We start from the raw sequence: 21300 nt of genomic DNA, 5'->3' as shown, positions 1-21300 counted from the left end.
TAAAGAAATAGAGGAAAACAACAGAATGGGAAAGACTAGAGATCTCTTCAAGAAAGTTAGAGATACCAAGGGAACATTTCATGCAAAGATGGGCTCGATAAAGAACAGAAATGGTATGGACCTAACAGAAGCAGAAGATATTAAGAAGAGGTGGCAAGAATACATGGAAGAACTGAACAAAAAAGATCTTCACGACCCAGATAATCATGATGATGTGATCACTAATCTAGAACCAGACATCCTGGAATGTGAAGCCAAGTGGGCCTTAGAAAGCATCACTATGAACAAAGCTAGTGGAGGTGATGGAATTCCAGTTGAGCTCTTTCAAATCCTGAAAGATGATTCTGTGAAAGTGCTGCCCTCAATATGCCAGCAAATTTGGAAAACTCAGCAGTGGCCACAGGATTGGAAAAGGTCAGTTTTCATTCCAATCCCAAAGAAAGGCAATGCCAAAGAATGCTCAAACTACTGCACAATTGCACTCATCTCACATGCTAGTAAAGTAATGCTCTAAATTCTCCAAGCCAGGCTTCAGCAATACGTGAACCGTGAACTCCCTGATGTTCAAGCTGGTTTTAGGAAAGGCAGAGGAACAAGAGATCAAATTGCCAACATCTGCTGGATCATGGAAAAAGCAAGAGAGTTCCAGAAAAACTTCTATTTCTGCTTTATTGACTATGCCAAAGCCTTTGACTGTGTGGATCACAATAAACTGTGGAAAATTCTGAAAGAGATGGGAATACCAGACCACCTAACCTGCCTCTTGAGGAATCTGTATGCAGGTCAGGAAGCAACAGTTAGAACTGGACATGGAAGAACAGACTGGTTCCAAATAGGAAAAGGAGTACGTCAAGGCTGTACATTGTCACCCTGCTTATGTAACTTATATGCAGAGTACATCATGAGAAACGCTGGGCTGGATGAAGCACAAGCTGGAATCAAGATTGCCGGGAGAAATCTCAATAACCTCAGATATGCAGATGACACCACCCTTATGGCAGAAAGTGAAGAGGAACTAAAAAGCCTCTTGATGAAAGTGAAAAAGTTGGCTTAAAGTTCAACATTCAGAGAACGAAGATCATGGCATCCGGTCCCATCACTTCATGGCTAATAGACGGGGAAACAGTGGAAACAGTGTCAGACTTTATTTTTTGGGGCTCCAAAATCACTGCAGATGGTGACTGCAGCCATGAAATTAAAAGCTGCTTACTCCTTGGAAGGAAAGTTATGACCAACCTAGATAGCATATTTAAAAGCAGAGACATTACTTTGCCGACTAAGGTCCGTCTAGTCAAGGCTATGGTTTTTCCTGTAGTCATGTATGGATGTGAGAGTTGGACTGTGAAGAAGGCTGAGTGCCGAAGAACTGATGCTTTTGAACTGTGGTGTTGGAGAAGACTCTTGAGAGTCCCTTGGACTGCAAGGAGATCCAACCAGTCCATTCTGAAGGAGATCAGCCCTGGGCTTTCTTTGGAAGGAATGATGCTGAAGCTGAGACTCCAGTACTTTGGCTACCTCATGAGAAGAGTTGACTCATTGGAAAAGACTCTGATGCTGGGAGGGATTGGGGGCAGGAGCAGAAAGGGACGACCGAGGATGAGATGGCTGGATGGCATCACGGACTCGATGGACATGAGTCTGAGTGAACTCTGGGTGTTGTTGATGGACAGGGAGGTCTGGAGTTCTGCAATTCACAGGGTCACAGAGTCTGACACGACTGAGCGACTGAACTGAACTGAACTGAACTGAACTGAACTGAATAGTAGTTACCAGGGGTTGGAAGGTGTAGGAATTGGGAAGATACTGTTTAAAGGTACAATGTGCCGTCAGTAGATAAATAAGTCCTAGACATCTAGGCTTCCCTGGTGGCTCAGATGGTAAAGAATCCACCCGCAATGCAGGAGACCTGGGTGTGATCCCTAGGTTGGGAAGATCTCCTGGAAGAGGGCATGGCAACCCACTCCAGTATTTTTGCCTGGAGAATCCTTATGGACACAGGAGCCTGGTGGACTACAGCATGGGGTCACATGGAGATGGAGACGACTGAGCGAATAAGCGCAGCACATAGCACACATAGGGATTATAAACAATACACGGTATTATAAACCTCAAAGTTGCCAAGGGACTGTATCTTAATTGTTCTCACCACAATAAAGAAATGATACTGTGATGAGATAGAGGTGTTAGCTAACTCTATCTTAGTAATATGGCAATATAAAAACGTATCATATCAGCACATTATATACCTTAGACTTATGCAAGGTTATATGTTAATTATATCTCAGTAAATAAAATGCACTTCTTAGGTGGTTTACACTTGTCACCCACTTCTCACTCTTCCTCTGACACTAGTTAATATATATATTTTATATTATAAACTATATATGTATAATCAAATCCTCTTTATCTACTGAAGCCATCTTAATGTGTCTATGTAGAACCAAATACTCACATATTCAATGTTTTCTCATGTTATATCTTTAACACCACTATCTTTGAGACATGTTATATGAGATGAGGTTTCACGTTTCACCTTCACACATAATTCAGGTTTCCTCTCTCCTTGTATTTCCTGTCCTACTGAATGTCACTGTTACAATCCTATGTATCCTTCTTCCTCCTAATATGAATGTAATTTCATGTCTTTTCAAATTACCCTTTTCAATCTCTTCTAAATCTCAATTCTTTTTAATCCCCTACCAGCTCTCCCTTAGATTTTCCCTTCATTTTGTCTCTACGGAGTCACTCTAATTGTCATCTCATCTTACAGTCATTTTGACTTTGTGGTTTCCATCTTCACCAGTGTCACTAACATTTAAATCTAAATTTAATGGCAGACTCAGTAATTCAAAAAACAGCTTTTCTGGGCTTCTCGGGTGGACAGTGGTTAGGAATCCGCCTTGCAATACAGGGAACACTGGTTGAATCCCTGGTCCGGGAAGATCCCACATGCCATGGAGCAACTAAGACCGTGCACCACAACATCTGCGCCTGTGCTTAGAGCCCACAAGCCACAACTACTGAGCCCCTGTGCTGCAGCTACTAAAACCCGTGTGCCCTCGGGGCTGTGCTCCACCATAAAAGAAGCTGCCAGGATGAGAAGCCCTGCGTGCACATGCAAAGGAAGTGAAGACAGGATATGGATGAGATGTATGCAGTGTGCACGGCAACTAGAGTAGCCCCCACTTACTGCAGCTAGAGAAAGCCTGCGCACAGCAGCAAGGACCCAGCGCAGCCAAAACATAAATTAATTAGAAAAGAGAACAACTTTTCCAAGTGAGTTATCTAAAATATCTAGATAAATTTTAAGACAAATTCTTTGCAGTCTCAAGGAAATTAACAGATGGTGAAATAATATCTGATGGAAGAGGTAAATAAATTTGAAGCAAGTGAAACACTTCCATTATAAATTAAAGACAACATTTACATGGAATATTACTCAGCCATTGAAAAGAATACATTTGAATCAGTTCTAATGAGGTGGATGAAACTGGAGCCTATTATACAGAGTGAAGTAAGCCAGAAAGAGAAACACCAATACAGTATACTAATGCATATATATGGAATTTAGAAAGATGGTAATGATAACCCTGTATGAGAGACAGCAAAAGAGACACAGATGTATAGAATGGACTTTTGGACTCTGAGGGAGAGGGAGTGGGAGAGGGTGGGATGATTTGGGAGAATGGCATTGAAACATATACTATTATGTAAGAAACGAATCACCAGTCTATGTTCGATACAGGATACAGGATGCTTGGGGCTGGTGCACGGGGATGATCCAGAGAGATGATATGGGGATGGAGGTGGGAGGGGGGTTCAAGATTGGGAACTCATGTACACCCATGGTGGATTCATGTCAACGTATGGCAAAACCAATACAGTATTGTAAAGTAAAATAAAGTAAAAATAAAAATTAAAAAAAAAACTACAAAAAAAAGACAACATTTACGATACCTTGCATACACCTCAGAAGACAAATAAAAGAAATTCACAATTAGACATGTCATAGTGAAACTGCAGAAAATACAATAGGAAAAGCAAAGCATTTGGAGAAAATCAGATTTTTAAAAATTAATGTATTTTAATTGGAGAATAATTACTTTACAATATTATGATGGTTTGCCATACATCAACATGAATCAGCCATAGGTATATAGGTGTCCCCCACAATTCTGAACCCCTCTTCCCACCTTCCTCCCCACCCTATCCTGCGCTGTCCCAGAGCACCTACTCTGGATGCTCTGCTTCATGCATCAAACTTGCACTGCTCATCTATTTTACATATGGTAATGTGCATCTTTCAGTGGTATTCTCTCAAACCACCCCACCCTCACTTTCTCCTGCTGAGTTCAAAAGTCTGTCTTTCACATCTATGTCTCCCTTGCTGGCCTGCGTGAAGGACCATCGGTACCATCTTTCTAAATTCCATATATATGTGTTATATACAGTATTTGTCTTTCTCTTCCTGACTTACTTCACTCTGTATAATAGGCTCCAGGCTCATCCACCTCATTAGAACTGACTCAAATGCATTCTTTTTAAAAGCTGAGTAATATTTCATTGTGTGTATGTAGCACAACTTCCTTATCCATTCATGTGTCAGTGAACATCTAGGTTGCTTCCATGTCCCAGCTATTGTAAATAATGCTGCACTGAACACGGGTACATGTGTCTCTTTTAATTCTGGTTTCCTTGGAGTGTATGCTCAGCAGTGGAATTACTGGGTGGTTCAGTTTCAGGTTCAGTCCCTCAGTCGTGTCCGACTCTTTGCGACCCCATGAATCGCAGCACGCCAGGCCTCCCTGTCCATCACCATCTCCCAGAGTTCACTCAGACTTGTGTCCATCGAGTCAGTGATGCCATCCAGCCATCTCATCATCTGTCGTCCCCTTCTCCTCCTGCCCCCAATCCCTCCCAGCATCAAAGTCTTTTCCAATGAGTCAACTCTTCGCATGTGGTGGCCAGTTTTTTAAGGAATCTCCGCACTGTTCTCCAGGATGGCTGTACCACTTTGCATTCCTACCGACAGTGTAAGAGCATTCCCTTTTCTTCACACCCTCCAGCATTTATTGTTATAGACTTTGATGATGGCCATTCTGACCAATGTGAGATGATACGTCACTGTGGTTTTGATTTGCATTTATCTAATAATGAGTGATGTTGAGCATCTTTTCATGTGTTTATTAGCCATGTGTATGTCTTCTTTGGAGAAATGTCTTTTTACGTCTTTTGCCCACTTTTTGATTGAATTGTTCATTTTTCTGGTATTGAGCTACATGAGCTGCTTGTATATTTTGGAAATTAATTCTTTGTCAGTTTTTTCATTTGCTATTACTTTCTCCCATTCTGTGGACTGTCTGAGAAAAGTGGATTTTATCTTTAAATGATAATTAGAGAGAATGATGACCTCAACAGCACTGATGGAAGCCAAAAGGCAGTAGGATGGAGTTTTAAACCTACTGAAAGAAAATAGCTGATAAAGTAGGATACTATACAGAGTTAAAAATATCCTTAAAGAATTATGGCAGAAGAAAAACATAATTGAAAACAGCACAGTAACAGAATATGCTATCTGGAAATGCACATTGAAAGAATTACTAAGGCATATTTTTCAGGAGAAGGAAACTATCACCAGTGAATAGTCAGAGATGCAGGAAAAGATGGTGAGCAACAAATGAATAATTATATGGAAAAATCTAAATGAATGCATAAAACAGCGGGGTTTAAAATACGTGATGGCAATTGTATTTATTCTGGAGTGTGCAGCCAAATAGACTTAAAGGACCCTCAGTTCTTTGAGGTATTTTAGAGGAAGGTCAAAGATTCTATTGATTTTGTAGAATATATGTTGCAATTTCTAGAACAATCTCAAATATGAGTCGAGAATATATAACTGTCAAACTAACACAGGAAAAAAATAAACATTTGATTATACAACTTATCAAAATTTGTGGGCTACAGTGAAAGCCGTACTTAGAGGGAAATTTTCATTGAATGTATACATAACAAAAGAATAATTATATGAAAACAATACGTTTCCATCTGAGGAAATGAAGAGAAAATTAAATCCAAATAAGCAAGAGTAAAGAAATAAGAACTAAAAAGCCAATAAAATTGAAAACAGGGAATCAATAGAAAAAAATCTGTAAAAATATAACATGATTCTTTGGAAATACCAACAAAACTAACTCAGACTGTGAAAATAGGGAAGATACAAATTACTAATAGCAGAAATAAAATAGGGGTTATGGATATGAATTCTATAGACATTGAGGATGAAAAAAAGAGTACTATGAAAAACTGTTTGCTCTCACATTTGATAGCCTAGATAAAATGTATCAATACCTTGGAAGACAATAAACTATTAAGCTTACATGAGAGGAAATAAATAATCTGAATAGGCCTGTGTCTGTTAAAAAAATATTGAATCAATATTTAACAACCATCTGAAATAAAAATCTCCAGTCCCAGTGGGATTCACCGGTGAATTCTACCAAACATTTAGGGAAGAAACTGTACCAAATATCTACAATCTCTTCCAGAGGACAGAAATGGAAGGAATACTTCCTAATTTAGTTCATGAGGTCAGTGTTACCCTAATACCAAAACTAGTTAAGGACATTACAAGAAAGAAAACTGAAACCTATATCTCTTCTGAAAAAAAAAATCAACAAACTAAATCTAATAATGTAAAAAGGAGTTATATACCACAACAATGTAGGATTTGCTTCAGGTAAGCAAAGTGGATTCAACATTCAGAATCAATTCATGTAATATACTACAATGAACTAAGAAAACCACATGGAGAGAACCCATTTGACAAAATCCAATACTTACTCATTATTAAAACTTCCAGCAAGCTAAGAATAGAGGGGAACTTACTGAACTTGATAAAAGACATTAACAAAAGCCCTACTATTAACATTTCACTTAATAGTAAGGACCTAGAAGCTTTCCTCTTAAAGAAAAATAGGTTAAGGATATCCCCTCTCATCACTCCTATCACACATTCTATTGGAAGCATTAGTTAATAAGATAAGGAAATAAAAATATACTGATTGGGAAGAAATAAATAAAACATGTCTTTGTTTGTAGATGACACTGTGTTAAAAATGTCAAAGAATCAGCAAAAAATCTCCTGGAAGTGATAAGTGAATACAAGGTTGTAGAATATAAGGGTTAGAATACATAAACTATTGTTTTTAATATGCTAGCAGTAAGCAATTGGAATTTGAGATTAAAAACACAGTACCGTTTAAACTAGCACTCTTGCAAAATAAATACTTAGATATAAACCTGATAAAATATGTGCAAGATGTATATAAGGAAAACTACAAAACTCTGCTGAAAGAAATCAAGGAATATCTATATAAATGGAGCGATATTTATGTTTAATATTGTTAAAGCATCAGTTCTTCCCAACTTAATTTATAGAGACAGTGTCTTCTTCAGCACCACAATTTGAAAACATCAGTTATTCAGCATTCAGCTTTCTTTATGGAGTTTCAGCTTCGGCATCAGTCCTTCCAATGAATAATCAGGACTAATTTCCTTCAGGATGTACTGGTTGGATCTCCTTGCAGTCCAAGGGACTCTCAAGAGTCTTTTTCAACACCACAGTTTAATACATCAGTTCTTCAGCACTCAGCTTTCTTGATAACCCAACTCTCACATCCATACATGACTACTGGAAAAACCATAGCTTTGACTAGTTGGATTTTGTTGGCAAAGTAATGTCTCTGCTTTTTAATATGCTGTCTAGGTTGGTCATAACTTTTCTTCCAAGAAGCAAGGGTCTTTTAATTTCATGGCTGCAGTCACCATCTGCATTGATTTTGGAGTCCCCCAAAATAAAATTCTGTCACTGTTTCCACTGTTTCTCCATATATTTGCCATGAAGTGATAGGACCAGATGCCATGATGTTAGCTTTCTGGATGTTGAGTTTTAAGCCAGCTTTTTCACTCTCCTCTCTCACTTTCATCAAGAGGCTCCTTAGTTCTTCTTGGCTTTCTGCCATAAGGGTGGTGTCATTTACATAACTGAGGTTATTGATATTTCTCCTGGCAATCTTGGTTCCAATCTGTGCTTCATTCGGCCTGGCATTTAACATGATGTACTCTGTATATAAGTGAAATAAGCACGGTGACAATATACAGCCTTGACGTACTCCTTTGCCAATTTTGAAGCAGTCCATTGTCAATGTTCAGTTCTAACTGTTGCTTCTTGACCTGCATACAGATTTCTCCGGAGGCAGGTCAGGTGGTCTGGTATTCCCATCTCTTTAAGAATTTTCCACGGTTTGTTATCATCCACACAGTCAAAGGCTTTGGCATAAGCAACAAAGCAGAAGTAGATGTTTTTCTGGAACTCTCTTGCTTTTATGATGATCCAACAGATGTTGGTGATTTGATCTCTGGTTCCTCTGCCTTTACTATAACCAGCTTGAACATCTGGAAGTTCACGGTTCATGTACTGTTGAAGTCTAGCTTCGAGAATTTTCAGCATTACTTTGCAAGCATGTGAGATGAGTGCAATTGTGTGATAGTTTGAGCATTCTTTGGCACTACTTTCTTTGGGATTGGCTGAGTAATATTCTGTTGTATATATATACCACAATTCTCTATCTATTCATCTGTCAATAGACATCTGGTTTGCCTCCATATCCTAGCCATTATAAATAGTGGTGCAGTGAACAGTGGGGTACAGGTGTCTCTTTCAACTACAGTTTTCTCAGGGTATATATAGCCCAGTATTAGGATTCTTGGGTCATATGGTAGTTTTATTTCTAGTTTTATAAGGAAACTTTATCCTTAAAATGATAGGAAGGCCTGTTTTTGTGCTTGATTCCTTCACCTTTTAATCTTTCTGAAGGTTTAGGGAAAAGTTATACAATCATAGTAAACAGAGATTAAGACTGTGAATCTCTAATTCTTACAGATGGTGAGAAATTTCAAAATCGTAAGGTCTTGGTTTCTTTTTGTGTAACAGTTCTTTCCTCAATCCTCACACATATTATCATAAATAGAAAAAAGAATTCAAGAGTCACTTTTAAAACTTTACTTGGAAGTCTCCTTAAGTATAAAGCCAACTTTTAAATATTTTCTTGAACATAACTCCAGGATATAATTTTGCTAAGCTTTTTGTCACCTTGCAACAAGAATCTTCCTCCTTCTGTTTCTAGTAACATGTTCCTCAGTTTCTTCTGAACTCTCACCGTGGCATACTTAAAGATTAGATTTCTACCAACAGACTTTTGAAAACATATAGGCTTTCTCTCAAAGTTCTTATAGTCTCTGCTCACTTGACTGACTTCAAATCTATTTCCAAGGTTTTAGGTACCACTTCTAGGCATCAAAATCTGTATTATTTTTATATTGTTTTATCATGGATTACCACAAAATTAGTATCTCAAAACAGAGATATATCCCAGTTTCTGTCAGGAGTCTGGCATGACTTAGCTGGGTGCTGTACTTGAGGTTTTATAAGGCAGCACTCCAGATGTTGACTGAGCTGTATTTTCATCTAGAGTTTGAACTAGAAAAGCTGCTTTTAGCTTATATGTATTGACAGAATTAATTTTGTTGTGATTTTTGTAGGAGACAGGAAAAAGAAAAGAAAAGCAGGCACTGGCAAGGGCCACAAAAGAAATGTATAACTATTGATAAACTGGATGCTATAAGGCATGACTCTTGGAACAAGTCCAGAGGGAACAGTTCATAATCTTGAAAACAAGATATGATCCTGGAGTCAGTTTTCCCAACTGGCATCTCAGAGTCACATGTTTTACATATCTGCTGGAAAATCTATAGATAAGAATATTAATCTTTGTTACTGATTTGTTATTGATTACAGTTTCCTAATTACTCAGTGGTTAATGATCATTTTGTTTTTTGGCCCTGAATGCCACGTGAGTTATAATTTAACTCCCTGCTTATTCTTTCATTCACAGCTGAAAGTATAATAAAGCTGGCTTGGATTCAGTTTCGGCACCTTCACCTTGGAGCGGTGTTGGTCCCTGATCCTCACTTTTCTCTGAATTCTTGTGTCTCGTGTCTCACTCTCTCACCATATCGCACTTTTGAAAACCCTGCTTGTCAAGCTAGTCTCGACAATTTTAGGACTGTTCACAGTTCCTGGCCACATTATCTTTTCCATAGGCCTTCCTTCAACATGATAGCTTACTTCTGTAAGTCACCGGGAGGGGAAATTATCTCTAGAGAAGGGCTGAGTCTCTTTTTAAGGCCTTTTGCCTGATTAAGTTGAGCCTATCCAGGATAATCCTCCTTTTGGTTAAAGGAAAATCAACTGATTTGGGACCTTAATTCTATCTGAAAATTCCTTCATCTATGCCACATTCTATTGTTTAGCAGCAAAGGGAGGTCATTAGGTAGGCCTTGAATCATGGAGCTACCCTCATCTGCGTGCCAAGTGGTAAAGTATGTAAAGTCCTCAGTCCAGTATTGGACGTATACTAAGAGCTCAATAAATGTTAACACCTCCTATCTTTCGATTTTTCTAAAGGCTCTGTTGTAACTGGAGTCTCTGTGGCCAGAGGGATGTGGGACTCAAAGAGGTAAATCCCACCAAAGGGGAGGAGGATCGAAAGGAGTTTGCCACCACCTAGCCAAAGGAGAATCAGATTCTCTTACTTATGAGAGCATGCTTCACAGTTTAGGAAAATCTGGAGAGAGGAACTGTTAGTGGAGACTTGAAAACCTAAACCAGAGAATTTGGAGGCAATGCATATACAGATCAGGTTCCAGGGAAGTTTTCAGTGCATCAAGGTAGAGTATAGAAAGGAATTAAGAGAGAAGCATAGCCCAGGGAGTGTATGCCATCCAAACAACTATGATGGCTGTTATATGGAGATACGCATAGCCTTCAAGATATCTTTTTAGTTGACCAAAGGGACTTGGAGTTTAGGTGGTTTAGGATTATAAATGAGCTGTTTTGTACGTGGAATTCATTTGGTGCCTATACCTATTCCAGGTGGAAGGGGCAAATTTTAAGAGACGATATTCAGTTAAGATTGGCCTATGAACTAAAGTAACACGAAAAGTGGCAAGAGTATCAGGGAAAACATCATGAAAAGAGAAAAGCCTGTTTGAATGGGATGAATAAATTCCAAGGACTAGAGCATCCTATGGGACCAAGAATGGAAATTAGGAAAAAGAGACGCTCCCCAAGGTAGAAGCAGGTTCCAATCTCCAGGAGACCATGAAGACTGAAAGTAGAATATCAGGCCCACCACTCTAGGAAAATAAATATAGCATTTAATGATAATATGTCAAGTCCAGTAAAGATTGGGAAGCTTACATACATTGGAGAATGTAAGGAAAGATCAAGACTTAAGGGTCTGAATTAAGACCAAGGTTTTTTGTTTGTTTGATTTTTACTTTAACTAGAAACTACATACCACAACTGCAGACAGGAACACTGATCCTGTAGGTTCTCTTTCAGAAGTGACTTCCCATCTCCTGAAGCTTCTGCCATGAGATAATAGAAAATAATAGTTACGGAAATTGCTACAACATGGAAAATAACTTTCAACATTTTGGTATAGACTGAAAGTTAATGGAGATGCTGTGTATCCTTTCTGCTAATGTTTTAGCAATTGTGTTATTTTCTTGTTGTCTCAAAATGGGGAGATGCTTTTCTTTAGGAGATATGGGAGACTGTAACCCAAAGAAGGCCTCTTCAGGGTTTGAAATCACATAGTCATTGACCTCCATATAAGTTAGGAAGGAACAAAAAATGTAGGACAGTAGCTCTTGCTACTTTTTCCTTCTAAGACTTTAAGTCTACTGACCTAGAATTCTCAGAGCTGTCAGTTCGAGAACACAGCCAAGACACATATAGAGAAGGGTAGACTTCTCAAAGATTGTCTCCACTGGATGATCTGGTTCAGATTTGGACAGATATTGCTGTGACACTGGAAAGCTGGGGAGTCTGTCTGTCCTGTTACACTGTCAGGCTTCTGTCACTCTTCATTCTGCATGAGTAACTGTGCTGACAGTTGAGTAGCAGTTGAATGTGTCAGAAGACATTTTTTCAAGATTACCTTCCCTGAAGGGAACTGGTACACTATGGATATATCCCCACATTAGGAGATGATCTGCCTGTGATTTGAGAACATTGGTTTATACCCCAATGGACACAACTTTGACCACCAAGATGCATGGTAAAAGTAAGCTTTTATATTGACTACAGAAAGAGTAATGTGGAAATCAATCCATATATTTAATTCTTGTTAAAGACTGAATCCTTGGTATCTATTGTAACCTAACAAAATGATCTCTGCTGAAGATGAATGCAGAAGCCTGTACTAGGCATATGTAGGTCCAGAACATAGTAGTATTTTCCTCAAGAGTAAATTAGTTTTACAGTTAAGTTGTATACCAGGATCCCTCCTTTCTACCTATAACTAGAGTGTCTGGGAAGAAGTCCTCTGAAGTCACATAAAAATCAAGTTTGTCAGTTCCAACAAGGATCTAGTAATAGTCATAGAACTATTATCGTCATTGAAAATTCTGTTTTGTCTTTCACTGACTTATTCTCTAAGAAAAACACATATAAAATAGTGTGTATATTGAGGACTTGTATATAAGGCACTTTTTTTTAAAATTTTTTTTTATTTTTTTTTTATTCCCAAACATGAACCCCCCTCCCACCTCCCTCCCCATAACATCTCTCTGGGTCATCCCCATGCACCAGCCCCAAGCAAGCTGCCTCCTGCGTCAGACATAGACTGGCGATTCAATTCACATGATAGTATACATGTTAGAATGTCATTCTCCCAAATCATCCCACCCTCTCCCTCTCCCTCTGAGTCCAAAAGTCCGTTATACACATCTGTGTCTCTTTCCCTGTCTTGCATACAGGGTCGTCATTGCCATCTTCCTAAATTCCATATATATGTGTTAGTATACTGTATTGGTGTTTTTCTTTCTGGCTTACTTCACTCTGTATAATCGGCTCCAGTTTCATCCATCTCATCAGAACTGATTCAAATGAATTCTTTTTAACGGCTGAGTAATACTCCATTGTGTATATGTACCACAGCTTTCTTATCCATTCATCTGCTGATGGACATCTAGGTTGTTTCCATGTCCTGGCTATTATAAACAGTGCTGCGATGAACATTGGGGTACATGTGTCTCTTTCAATTCTGGTTTCCTCGGTGTGTATGCCCAGAAGTGGGATTGCTGGGTCATAAGGTAGTTCTATTTGCAATTTTTTAAGGAATCTCCACACTGTTCTCCATAGTGGCTGTACTAGTTTGCATTCCCACCAACAGTGTAGGAGGGTTCCCTTTTCTCCACAGCCTCTCCAGCATTTATTGCTTGCAGATTTTTGGATCGCAGCCATTCTGACTGGTGTGAAGTGGTACCTCATTGTGGTTTTGATTTGCATTTCTCTAATAATGAGTGATGTTGAGCATCTTTTCATGTGTTTGTTAGCCATCCGTATGTCTTCTTTGGAGAAATGTCTATTTAGTTCTTTGGCCCATTTTTTGATTGGGTCGTTTATTTTTCTGGAATTGAGCTGCAGAAGTTGCTGGTATATTTTTGAGATTAGTTGTTTGTCAGTTGCTTCATTTGCTATTATTTTCTCCCATTCAGAAGGCTGTCTTTTCACCTTGCTTATATTTTCCTTTGTTGTGCAGAAGCTTTTAATTTTAATTAGATCCCATTTGTTTATTTTTGCTTTTATTTCCAGCATTCTGGGAGGTGGATCATAGAGGATCCTGCTGTGATTTATGTCTGAGAGTGTTTTGCCTATGTTCTCCTCTAGGAGTTTTATAGTTTCTGATCTTACATTTAGATCTTTAATCCATTTTGAGTTTATTTTTGTGTGCGGTGTTAGAAAGTGATCTAGTTTCATTCTTTTACAAGTGGTTGACCAGTTTTCCCAGCACCACTTGTTAAAGAGATTGTCTTTACTCCATTGTATATTCTTGCCTCCTTTGTCAAATATAAGGTGTCCATATGTGTGTGGATTTATCTGTGGGCTTTCTATTTTGTTCCATTGATCTATATGTCTGTCTTTGTGCCAGTACCATACTGTCTTGATGACTGTGGCTTTGTAGTAGAGCCTGAAGTCAGGCAAGTTGATTCCTCCAGTTCCATTCTTCTTTCTCAAGATTGCTTTGGCTATTCGAGGTTTTTTGTATTTCCATACAAATCTTGAAATGATTTGTTCTAGTTCTGTGAAAAATGTGCCTGGTAGCTTGATAGGGATTGCATTGAATTTGTAAATTGCTTTGGGTAGTATACTCATTTTCACTATATTGATTCTTCCAATCCATGAACATGGTATATTTCTCCATCTATTAGTGTCCTCTTTGATTTCTTTCATCAGTGTTTTATAGTTTTCTATATATAGGTCTTTAGTTTCTTTAGGTAGATATATTCCTAAGTATTTTATTCTTTTCGTTGCAATGGTGAATGGAATTGTTTCCTTAATTTCTTTTTCTACTTTCTCATTATTCGTGTATAGGAATGCAAGGGATTTCTGTGTGTTGATTTTATATCCTGCAACTTTACTATATTCATTGATGATCTCTAGTAATTTTCTGGTGGAGTCTTTAGGGTTTTCCATGTAGAGGATCATGTCATCTGCAAACAGTGAGAGTTTTACTTCTTCTTTTCCAATTTGGATTCCTTTTATTTCTTTTTCTGCTCTGATTGCTGTGGCCAAAACTTCCAGAACTATGTTGAATAGTAGCGGTGAAAGTGGACACCCTTGTCTTGTCCTGACTTTAGGGGAAATGCTTTCAATTTTTCACCATTGAGGATAATGTTTGCTGTGGGTTTGTCATAGATAGCTTTTATTATGTTGAGATATGTTCCTTCTATTCCTGCTTTCTGGAGAGTTTTTATCATAAATGGATGTTGAATTTTGTCAAAGGCCTTCTCTGCATCTATTGAGATAATCATATGGTTTTTATTTTTCAATTTGTTAATGTGGTGAATTACATTGATTGATTTGCGGATATTGAAGAATCCTTGCATCCGTGGGATAAAGCCCACTTGGTCATGGTGTATGATCTTTTTAATGTGTTGTTGGATTCTGATTGCTAGAATTTTGTTGAGGATTTTTGCATGTATGTTCATCAGAGATATTGGCCTGTAGTTTTCTTTTTTTGTGACATCTTTGTCAGGTTTTGGTATTAGGGCGATGGTGGCCTCATAGAATGAGTTTGGAAGTTTACCTTCCTCTGCAATTTTCTGGAAGAGTTTGAGGAGGATAGGTGTTAGCTCTTCTCGAAATTTTTGGTAGAATTCAGCTGTGAAGCCGTCTGGACCTGGGCTTTTGTTTGCTGGAAGATTTCTGATTACAGTATCAATTTCTGTGCTTGTGATGGGTCTGTTAAGATTTTCGATTTCTTCCTGGTTCAGTTTTGGAAAATTGTACTTTTCTAAGAATTTGTCCATTTCTTCCACGTTGTCCATTTTATTGGCATACAACTGCTGATAGTAGTCTCTTTACCTCCCCACCCGGCCCGGTGGTTCCGTCCGCCCCACGCTCCGCCCTTCCCGCCCCCCCCGCCCCGCCCCAGGGAGCTGGCCGGCCCGCTCCGCACCCCGCCCCGGGCAGTGCAGCAGCCCTGCCGTCACCAGGCCCTGTCCTCCCTGCCTGGGTGGTACCGCCCGTCCCGGGGAGGTAGCGGGCCGCCCAGCCTGCTCCTCCTCCCCGGGCCCGACAGGAGTCAAGCCAGCCTGCGCGCGCCTCAGAGCGCCCGCCCTAGCAGGGAGGGGAGGAGGGCTGGGTAGGTCTCGCAGACGACTGCGGAAGCATCTCCCTGACCGGGCCCCCCAAAGCTAGGGTTCGGGTCTTTCCTCAACCTGACATGCCAAGATGGCGGCGGCACCACCAAGGCACTTTTTCTAATAGTTTCCAACGTCAATGAGTCATTCCTTGTAGCTTTATGTGCCTCAGAGCTGATACTGGTGTTGTGTCAATGAAAGAGGAGCAGAGATCTGTGTAATAGGAAGAAGGTGAGGAGAAGAAAAGATTCTTTTAGTTCTTGTCTACTTTGCTGTTGCCTACAGTGAAGGACTTTTGGGCTAGAGGTAGATTATTTACCCATTCTTTGTGGTGCTGGAAAGATTTTATCAATGATTTCTCTACCTTGCTTATCATGTGAAAATGAAGTGGAAGTGTTAGTCTCTCAGTCAGTCATGTCTGACTCTTAGTGACCCCATGGACTGCAGCCTGCCAGGCTCCTCTGTCCATGGAATTCTCCAGGCAAGAATACAGGCTGCTGCTGTTAAGTCACGTCAGTCGTGTCCGACTCTGTGTGACCCCGACTCTGTGAGTCCACCAGGTCCCTCGTCCCTGGGATTCTCCGGGCAAGAACACTGGAGTGGGTTGCTTTCCTGCTCCAATGTACGAAAGTGAACATTGAAAGTGAAGTCACTCACTCAGTCCTGTCAGACTCTTGGCGACTCCATGGATGGCAGCCTACCAGGCTCCTCCGTCCATGGGGTTTTCCAGGCAAGAGTACTGGAGTGGGGTGCCATTACCTTCTCTAGGGAGTCTTCCAAACCCAGGGATCAAACCCAGGTCTCTTCCACTTCAGGTAGATTCTTTATCGTTTGAGTCACCAGGGAAGTATATAGTTTTGGTCTATTTGAGTGCCAAATTATAGAGACATTTAAAGAAGGCAGGAATCTATTCAAAAAAGGCAGAAATTGCAGCAAATTAATGCAGGTGTTAAGGATTGTAATGTCCTCACTCTTCTGACTGATTGAACTTGACTTGATTTTAAACCCATTTAAAGTTAAAAACATGAATTAATCTTTCAAAGTAGTTGTCCTCAGACTTTATATTGCATAATAATTACCTGAGGATATCTTTAAAATGTGGATTCCTGGCCCCACTCACAGAGAATCTGACATGGAAGGTCTAGCTTATTGCTCAGGAACTATGGTTTTTATAAACACCTCAAGTTTCATTTTACAAATGCTGCCAAGTGGTAAATCACATTTTGAAAAAACACTCTATTCTAAAAAACCATCTTTTAGTGGAGAAAAGGTGGGAGTGTAAAAAATAAATTTGCCATTTCTGTTGGCCTGACCATGATGATGTATCATTTGACTCTCTTTACTTCTTAGTTTCCAGTTGAGGTACTCTTTCTGTCTCAGTATTTGAAAGCATACACATGAAAATTCAACTGCTGTGCTAGAATGTTCAACTGAGTTAAATTTTTTAAGACTTTAACTTCAAAGGATAAAGAAATGGAGAGGCTTGTGCAGAGATATAAAGCTTTTTAAGGAGACAGGTAGGCTAGATCCAGAAATGCTGCTGACATGTGACTGAGCCTAATATAGTCAGAAAAATTACCTGAAATTTCTGATAATTTCAGAAATTATCAAAGAAAAAAAATAGACTACTTCCCAGAGCTGTAGTAGGACTGATTGACCATAATGAAAATTTAGATCAAATGTTGTATGAATTTAACAAAAACAACAGAAAAAACTGTTTAATAGATCCTGGAAATACTCTCCTATTCATAGAATAGATAGTGAGGAGTTTGAATATTAAACAAATGAACAATCTTGGTTATTTACACATATGTTATTAATAAAAGCAGACAGATGTCAGAGTTCCCAGTAGAAACATGGTATTGCTATGATTTTTTAATATTAAAAATTTCACTATTTTTAATATTCTTAAGGAATATCATTTTGATCCTAAGATTGTCTGTCAACCAAATTAGTAAAGGAAAAAGTAAAGCTACTAGTGTCAGTGATTTTTATTGTATAAGGTAAAAATTAAAACAGTTATAATGAAAATTCTCGCTAGTTCATACAAGCAATGAATGCTTGAGAGGGTATGGAGAAAAGGGAAACCCCTTGCACTGTTGGTGGGATGTAAATTGATAAAGCCATTAAGGAGAACAGTATACAGATTCCTTAAAAAACTAAAAAGAGATCTAAAATGTGACCCAGAAAACCCACTACCGGGCAATTACCCAAAGAAAACCATATTTCAAAGAGACACACGCACTCCTGTGTTCATTGCAGCACTATTTACAATAACCAGGATATAGAAACAACCTAAATGTCCATCAAGAGAGAAATGGATAAAGAAGTGTTACATATACACAATGGAATATTGCTCAGATATAAAAAGGAATGAAACTGGGTCACTTGTAGAGATGTGGCTGGATCTAGAGACTTATATACAGAGTCTCTTAATACAGAGAATTAAGTCAAAAAAAGAAAAACAAATACATGTTAATGCACACATGTGGAATTAGAAAGAATTGGTATAGATGATCTTATTTATGAAGCAGAAATAGTGGCACAGATGTAGAGAACAAATACTTAGGTATCAAGGGGGAAAGGAGGATGGGATGAATTGGGAGGTTGGGACTGACATATACATACTATGTATAAAATAGACAACACATGAGAGCCTACTGTACAGCTCAGGAAACTGTACTCAGTGCTCTGTGGTAACCTAAATGGGAAGAAAATCCAAAAAAGAGAGGATATATGTACTTGTGTAGCTGATTCACTTTGCTGTACAGTAGCAACTAACACAGTATTATAAAGCACCTATACTTCCATAAAAACTTTAAAAATTCCAGTTAGCTCAATACAGGATGAGATAACATAGGTGAGGATACTCTGTGTGTGTGTGTGTTTGGTGGTAATGAGAGTGAAAATGTACCAAGCTGGTAAAAATTTACTTTTGAATGTGACAGTTAAGAATGAAAGTTAGTAATGACATAAAAGGGTGATTATTTCTCTGTGTGTGTGTGCATGCTCAGTCATGTCCAACTTTTTGTGACCACATGGAATGTAGTCCCCTAGGCTTCTCTGTCTATCATCCTAACGAAATAATAAAATGAATAAAGAAATCTCAATTGGTATCAAAAAAGTAGATAAGAAAAAATTCTAAAGAAGAAATTATGGGTACATATAAATAAGTGACAGGAATAAGTCAAGTTTTCCATCCTTATGTATATGCCAGTAGAACTCTGTTTAAACACATATCAAGACATAGCCACCAGAATGTTCATAGCACCACTATTCATAAAAGTAAAAAATTGGAAACCATCCTGATGTCCTTTCACATTCACATGGTAAATAAAAAGTGACATATTCATACAATAATAAAAACAATACCATGGTGATACACAATAATATTGGTAAGTCTCACAATTTTAAGATTTCAAATAAGCCAAATACAAAAGAATACATATAACATGGTCCCATATACAGAAAGATGAATACCTGCCAAAATGAATTTATAATATCACAAGTCTGAGTAATGACTAGTGTAAACTGTTACAAAGTAGAGAGATTAATGATAAGAGAGATTAATTAAAAGAGATTAATGATTAAAGCTAAGAGTATGAGACAATGTTCTGGAATATGGGCAGTGTTCTAATACTCCATCTGGCCATGCTTATGTGGTCAGTTTGGGATACTTCACTAAACTATAGACACTGGTAGACTCTAATCTCATGGCATGACCTCCCCTATGGTTTGAGAAGTCATTGGTCAGTGGAGGAAGGATCAAAGAGACCAGGAGAAAAGACCAAAGCAGTCTTTGTTCCATCCCAGGAGGATTGTCAAGTTAATCTGTGCTGTTCCTAATCAGGGTAAAGTCACAGGCATATGTTTTATGGTTCAGTTCAGTCACTAAGTCATGTCTGACTCTTTGCGACGCCATGAATTGCAGCATGCCAGGCCTCTCTGTCCATCACCAACACCCGGAGTTCACTCAGACTCATGTCCATTGAGTTGGTGATGCCATCCAGCCATCTCATCCTCTGTCGTCCCCTTCTCCTCCTGCCCCCAATCCCTCCCAGCATCAGAGTCTTTTCCAGTGAGCCAACTCTTCGCATGAAGTAGCCAAAGTACTGGAGTTGCAGCTTTAGCATCATTTCTTCCAAAGAACACCCAGGACTGATCTCCTTTATAATGGACTGGTTGGATCTCCTTGCAGTCCAAGGGACTCTCAAGAGTCTTCTCCAACATCACAGTTCAAAAGCATCAATTCTTTGGAGCTCAGCCTTCTTCACAGTCCAACTCTCACATCCATACATGACCAGTGGAAAAACCATAGCCTTGACTAGGTGGACCTTTGTTGGCAAAGCAATGTCTCTGCTTTTGAATATACTATCTAGTTTCATCATAACTTTCCTTCCATGGAGTAAGCATCTTTTAATTTCATGGCTGCAGTCACCATCTGCAGTGATTTTGGAGCCCCTCCAAATAAAGTCTGACCCTGTTTCCACTGTTTCCCCATCTATTTCCCATGAAGTGATGGGACCAGATGCCATGATCTTAGTTTTCTGAAAGTTGAGGTTTAAGCCAACTTTTTCACTCACCCCTTTTACTTTCATCAAGAGGCCTTTTAGTTCCTCTTCACTTTCTGCCATAAGGGTATAAGCCATGCGTGCGGCCACCCAAGACGGGCGGGTCATGGTGGAGAGGTCTGACAGAATGTGGTCCACTGGAGAAGGGAATGGCAAACCACTTCAGTATTCTTGCCTGGAGAACCCCATGAACAGTATGAAAAGGCAAAAAGATAGGATACTGAAAGAGGAACTCCCCAGGCCAGTAGGTGCCCAACATGATACTGGAGATCAGTGGAGAAATAACTCCAGAAAGAATGAAGGGATGGAGCCAAAGCAAAAACAATACCCAGTTGTGGATGTGACTGGTGATAGAAGCAAGGTCCAGAGCTTCCCCGATGCTGTGAAGAATAATATTGCATAGGGACCTGGAACGTCAGGCCCATGAATCAAGGCAAATTGGAAGTGGTCAAACAAGAGATGGCAAGAGTGATTGTTGACATTCTAGGAATCAGCGAACTGAAATGGACTAGAATGGGTGAATTTAATTCAGATGACCATTATATCTACTACTGTGGGCAGGAATCCCTCAGAAGAAATGGAGTAGCCATCATGGTCAACAAAAGAGTCTGAAATGCAGTACTTGGATGCAATCTCAAAAACGACAGAATGATCTCTGTTCATTTCCAAGGCAAACCATTCAATATCACAGTAATCCTATTCTATATCCCAACCAGTAACGCTGAAGAAGCTGAAGTTAAACGGTTCTATGAAGACCTATGAGACCTTTTAGAACTAACACCTCAAAAAGATGTCCTTTTCATTATAGGGGACTGGAATGCAAAGTAGGAAGTCAAGAAACACCTGGAGTAACAGGCAAATTTGGCCTTGGAATGCAGAATGAAGCAGGGCAAAGGGCAATAGAGTCTTGCCAAGGGAGCGCACTGGTTATAGCAAACACCTTCTTCCAACAACA

The 21300-nt window shown here is 39.2% G+C and overlaps 1 protein-coding gene across 5 annotated transcripts in view; it reads right to left on the bottom strand.

The window, feature by feature from the left end:
* The window catches only part of LOC138420282 (interferon-induced very large GTPase 1-like), a 67433-nt gene that overhangs the window by 30256 nt on the left and 15877 nt on the right, over nucleotides 1-21300 (bottom strand). For 2 of the 5 annotated variants that reach the window (XM_069553391.1, XM_069553390.1), the window contains exon 2: nucleotides 11421-11490. The exons of 2 other annotated variants lie outside the window; for them this stretch is intronic. The gene's annotated coding sequence lies outside the window, so the exon portion shown is untranslated. Of the gene's footprint in view, nucleotides 1-11420; nucleotides 11491-16533; nucleotides 16682-21300 lie in introns of all 5 variants that reach the window. One more of the 5 variants, XM_069553389.1, reaches the window with a different exon arrangement.

The sequence above is a fragment of the Ovis canadensis genome, chromosome 15 (genome assembly GCF_042477335.2).
Source record: "Ovis canadensis isolate MfBH-ARS-UI-01 breed Bighorn chromosome 15, ARS-UI_OviCan_v2, whole genome shotgun sequence".
Classification (NCBI taxonomy): Eukaryota; Metazoa; Chordata; class Mammalia; order Artiodactyla; family Bovidae; genus Ovis; species Ovis canadensis.
Note: the sequence above shows the minus strand (reverse complement) of the source record. Positions and strands in the feature narration are given on the sequence as shown.